Below are 6,651 nucleotides of genomic sequence, written 5' to 3' on the forward strand. Positions count from 1 at the left end.
CGGTATTTCTCCTCGTTTTCTCCTTTCTTTTTTAAATCGTTAACCGATTATCCTCGAGTATTTCTGCATCGAATAATATTTTAAGTTACCTTCAAGTCACCGACGATCATTTCACAATATTTTCGATAATTTCGACGATGCTTTCATCGATTTTTCGACACTCTATCTAGTCACGCGTTTAAATCATCGATGATATTTTCCATCAATACATTCATTTCTTTATGTAAGAAATGATGAAAATGATAAAATATTATTACATCACACTTATACTGTCATGTCTCATTTAAGTTATACTAAGTTACTAACCTTATATTGTGACTTTATATTGTTAGTACAATATATATATTGAATTCTTAGAGAATTGTTATTATATATACTAAAGAATTATTATTAGAGATATATACTATAATAAAGCTACTTGAATTGAAGCAACTTGAGACCACTTTATCAGTGTACTTATCATTTACTTAACTTGAAATATTTCTTTCAAATTTATGTGCTTACACTCATTAGTCAAACAATGGTTAAATGTTATTTTTGTAACTTTCCATTCTTAGAACTTCAGATCCTTCTTTAATGATTTTGATGTTCTCCTGACATAGGACTGAATTATTCTGAGGACATTTTGAAATATATGTGGTATATTTGAAAATAATGCTACACTAGAAAAATGAATTAGACAAAATTAATATAAATTAAGAAAAATCGAAATACAACAATGATGATGATGACAAACCTATATTCATAAATATGAATTAAATGTCGATGATTTTAACGTGTGGGTATATACGCAAGGTTAACTCGCTTAAGCTGTCGATGAAATGATTGTCTGTAATCTAAAGGTAACCTAAATAATATACGCACATAATTGATCGCGTTGTATCGGTGAAAACGCGTCTTTTTAGGCTTCGATTTCTAATTCGTCATTCATGGAGTTGCTTGAAACGTAGCAAGGCTACAACAAAGCTTCGTACCATTTCATCTCTCTCTCTCTCTCGATTCCATTTTAGAATTGTCTCTAATCGATAAATCACATCTCTCGTCTCTTCGATTCGACAGTTTCTCTTAAGAGTATTTCTCTAAATAGAAATCTCTTGTGATCTCTTAAAACTAATCTGCCTGTTTAAATCTTATTCACCTTATTTTAAATTTACCGCGGTTTTATACATATTTTTTGTCAATTTTTCATTTTTTTTTCAACGTAAGTAAATACTCTTGATTTACCATTTACGACATCCCACGATTACAATCTACGGTTCGTTATACTATAACCTATGTTTCATAACTTCCAAGCGCGGTAAATTTCGATTTACGAACGTAATATTTTTTTTCTCAAGAACATCTTTTTGGTGTCCCACTGAATAAAAGTCTCCTTTTACTTTGTTTTCAAGAGCGAGCAAGACTAGAATCTCTTATTAATATCACTGTTTATGTCTAACTAAAAAAAGAAAAGAAAATTTAAAATTAATCGAAGAAAAGGAGGAATAATTATTAAATCTCATATCAAGTTTCTTGATTATATGTACCTTGCTTATTTCTTTTTTATCCATTATCGAAAAGCTTTTAAGAAACACTTCTCAGGGATTTTCCATCAAACGGTGACAATGACGTTACGTCCTACTTTGGAAACATTTTTGTTTTAATAAAAAGGATGTAAATAATGAAAATAGTTCATAATTGTACCCGTTTTTGTCGTTCCTAGGCCGTTTTTATACCGGTAATTGGAACATAAGCTGATTTGCATTAATAGAATAAATTTTTGAACCCTAGAAAATAATACTATAAAAAAAATTTTTAATACTCCAATGATTAAACAGAAACGATGTTGATTCGCGAAATTCATTGGATCGTAAATAAATGAGAGAAATGAAATGTAAAGATTATTATACATGTACATATGTGATGATAAACTTTGAAAAAATTTACACACTAGTAACGAAGCAGCTTTTAATAGTCGCTAGTATCGATTGATATATCGTTTATCGCTAAATCTAGGGATATTCATTTCTTTTATGTTGCACCATTATATGAATGTACAGTATTACTACACTTTCCATTCGTACCTGTGTATTTCATCTTTGCGATTAAGTACACTGACTAAAATACTTTGTTGAAATACTTTTAACGGGAATATAGTTCGACGAAAAGAGAAATATATGCGTAGAGGACACAAGTATAGTTGTTTTTGTCTGCTATACTTCACGTGGCCTGTTTTTCTCCATTTCCTATTGCGCTTTTTTTGAGCAAATAATATCATGTTATAAATTATTCTTGATATTTCCTTTCTTCTCTAAACTATCAAGGAAACGATGAATATTTTCAAGGAACAAAATAAAAGAAGAACGAAAAAGAATATTCGGAGAGACGATGATATGGAACACTCTTAAATACATGTAATACCTCGGAAATCTCGGAAATAAGGTAATTATCGTAAGCGTCCAATTCGATTTTGAACGTCATGGCGACGATAAGTCTTCTCTTATCTTTCCCGATCTTTCCAAACAAATAGATACGAGACTCGCTTTTATAAATACGGAGTCGTTAGATTATCACCAAATAGTTGCACATTATTATACACCGGTTTAGTCTTACACGCGTTCATCTCGACTTTTTCTAATGAAAAAGGACAACTAATGTTTTCTCTGCATTTATATCTGCATCAATGCAGATATGTATGTCGATAAAAATGCGCATTCGTAACGTAACCAACAAATGTACAGAAAGTCATTCACATTCTTCTTCATAATAAATATTTGTTTGATTTAATAAAACTTTTGTTCGATTACGTTTGAAATTTGCCGACTTATTTTCATTGTGCTATTTCTCTGTCATCACAGGACAAGAAACAATATAGACAGCATGCTGAAAACAAGGTTATATAAGGTACCTTTATAAAATTGATTGTCATACAAATATCGCAAGCGATATTACCAAACTTGTGTCATGTTACTCATTATAAGTTTGTCGGTAAAACACAAGTAAACATTTAGAGTCTAGCACGAAATAGAAAAATAGGACATGATTAACATTACATTTGGTGAGTAATAGATATTAATAAAATTATGTATCATCTGCTTCAGTAATGAAATTATTTACCATTTTCAAAGAAAATTAAGAGGCTTTAACGAAAGATGCGTATATCGGAAATATGTAGTAGAAATCTCGATAGCCAAATAAAAATTTTGCGGGACGGTTCACAGTTACATACTGTCTTGTTTCGACATCACATGTTAGCGTTTCGAAATGTTACGCTGATCACGTTATGTTCTTGCTAATTTGCAAAAGGCGAAATTCTTGCTACTTTCCTATTCGGTTCGTTACGAAAAATGGCATGATCTCGGAATAAATTACGTATATGCACGTTCGTAGGGGGGGTACCTTTTTATGAATAAATTTTAACAAATTGTTAGAACACTAAGTTCAAAGTACATCGTTGAAATAATGTTCTCTACACGATAGCACCACCTGTTCACCCGCTCATCGTAATTTATGTACATACATACAGTGGCTACAAGAAGTATTCATACGTACTTATTTTTAGCCAAAAATTATTTGATTGAATGCGAAACGAAGTATCCTGTTTATTAGATTCTACATTTTAGTTCCATATTTTTATAATTATATGAAATTATTATTAAATAGTACGAAATTTGTTATAGTTGAATATAATTAATTGGTGTATAAACGCAATGTAATAAATTATAAATTATAAATAATTAACCGTATTATTGCTTTATAACAGTATGTACGTAATACATAAACGCACGTTAATTCTACATATAAAGTATGGAGAAAAAACGGATATGTTAGAATTTTGTATGATTCGCTATAAATATCGATATTAACTTTGCACAAATATAAATAAATTATCACCAAAAATATATCATTAACAGAAAATTCTTTCGAGCCGCTTCAAAAATTAGAATTACATTCGTACCAATTTTAGTACAATTATGTATAAAAAATTGTTCTATATATTTTAGAGTAAAATTTTAACGACAAACTGTCATCAATATTTTAATGAATATTTCCTGTTCCATTTATAGTAAAAAATACCATGAATTCTGAGATTTCAATAAATGCTATAAAACTCTTCTTTGCAAGTAAACATGTTAGCAAATTGATACAATAAAAGAAGCTCAATCGTTGAACAATTTTTACTTTTTTCTCGCTTACTGAATTGTAATCGTTCTGTTGTAAATTGGATCGGTTTAACGAAAATAAAAGGAGAACAAAGGATACAAAACGTAACAAGTAACATAATTTTGTTCGAACAAAAATAAACTTGCACGCCGTTTCAATAGTGTATTAACAAAAAGAATAGATTAAACAATAAATTCAACGCGCAAAGTAATGCGATAGAAATAAGGAAACCTGGGCCATTTACTTACGTTTTCTTAATAGACAAGTAAATGATAGCGAGAGTTCCGTATAATGCTGTTTAGACGAATTGTTTAAAATAATTCGCGGTTACCTAGTAAAAGAAATGATTAAACTTTCAGACTGAAAAATGGTCCGGTTCTGCAACTGAAAAAGAATTGCGGAAACGAAGAATGCTGCAAAGAAAATGATAAATTATTGAAAGCCGGTTGAATTTGTATTAGGGAAATTGAAAAAAAAAGGGAAAATGTTCAATTTGATTTTAAATAACTTTATTTCTATTTATCATTATAGCTATCAGAAAAAGACGAGAGAACACCCATGATCGTTTTAATCACTCGTTATTTGAATTCTCACTCAACGATTACATAATTAAGTAATTACGAAAGCAACCAAGAGATTTTTTTTTTTCGAAATAAAGAAGAAAAAAGTAAACATCTTAATATAAACATATATTAAATTCATACAATTAATTAATATACATATGCATTTCATATATATATATATATATATATATACTTTATATATATAACATATATATTAATTAATACAATTAAATTCTACAGTTTCAGATTAAAAATAAATAATAAATGAAAAAGAAAGAAACATGTTAATTTACCTCCAGACTTTTCATATACGCGTGATATTTTTTTAATACCTGCAGAATGAATTAACTAATCCATCAATTAATTAAATAATTAATTAATTAATTAATTAATTCGCTTATCGGTGCGATTCTAAAATTAATCAATTAATACCTTCGCAGTGATTATCTAAAAATCCTGAAAAAAGCGTACGCAATTGGATTACACATCTTTTTCATTCGGTTAAAAAGAGTCTGCACTTTTAAAGGGAAAAATATATAGTATTCGATAATGCAGGGTGATCGAAAAATAATGGTGCAAGAGACAATTTTAAGAAATCTTTTGAGTAGAAAATAAGACGATTTTCGGAACTGTTCCCGACGCTCGATGAACGTACGTATAGGATAGGTACTGAACAATACTATAAAAAAGCCGTCGTTAACCCTTAAAAAACGAAGTTCGATTTTAGGCGTAATTGGTCGCACATTCCACCGTCATTATAATCTAAATTCAAGCCGATTATCCTCACAGTATATGGCGTCAGTTTCAAATTTCATTCGGTAATAAGTTAGCTTAACCTCAAAAATCATCAAATACGCGAAACGACAGAATAAATAAAAAATGATAACGTCACAATAATAATAATAATAATTATAATAATAATAATTATAATAATAATAATAATAATAATAATAATAATAATAATAATAATAATAACAACATAAGATAATGCCTAATGTATAGTTACTCGGAATAAAATTTAAAAGAAGCGACATAAAAAGCTAAAAAGAAATATTCGGTTCGGTGTACTGTGAGTAGCAACGATAAGAGTTATTTTTTATCATAATATCTGTAATAATAAAATAGTTTGCGTTACATTTCGTTAATATTTGGTACAAGTACTTTCACACTGTTATACCTCTATAATATAACGGTTATTCAATTATTCGAAAGTTCTTCATAAAGCATTTCTTATAAATATATATATATACATACAATTCTTACTACTTATCATAGTACGGTATATGCGGTCACTAGCAGTGCCTAAAGTTTTACTTGTCGAAGAGCAAAAAATGTATGAAAAGATATGAAAAGAGACCGGGAAACTGAAAAGAGAGAATCATGTTATTTTCAACTCAAAAATGTTTCTCAGGTTTTTGCAGCCACAGTACGTTTACAATCTCCAGTTGTAATTAGCCGCGCGAAACGTCATAGTCCGTCAGCGGTAAAGAAAATGACGATTAAGAATAATATTCCATTATATCTAGGAAGGCCGCAGTTTTCTCTTGTACTACAATCTTTAAAACACCCTGTACGTAGGAAAGTTTATTCTAAGTAATATTATATGTATACATGTGTACGTGTCACGTACGCGTATGAACACATAAGTACGTATGCATACATGCATACTCACGTGGCTGTGCACGTATTTACACATGTACACACCTGGACGAACGTATACATATATGTACGCATACATATATAGGTATATAATACGTGTACGTATACATATTCACATACGATCGCACGCGTACACATATGTGCACATTATTCGTATATACGTGTAGACGTATATAGGGTGTGCAATAAAGCTGAAAGTGCGATATGTAAGATTCCCGGATTCAAATTACGCAAATTTCGTTCGAGCTAAAAATTCTGTTATTTTTTCCAAATAAATCGTATCATT

This window comes from Bombus affinis, chromosome 16 (assembly GCF_024516045.1).
Source record: "Bombus affinis isolate iyBomAffi1 chromosome 16, iyBomAffi1.2, whole genome shotgun sequence".
Classification (NCBI taxonomy): Eukaryota; Metazoa; Arthropoda; class Insecta; order Hymenoptera; family Apidae; genus Bombus; species Bombus affinis.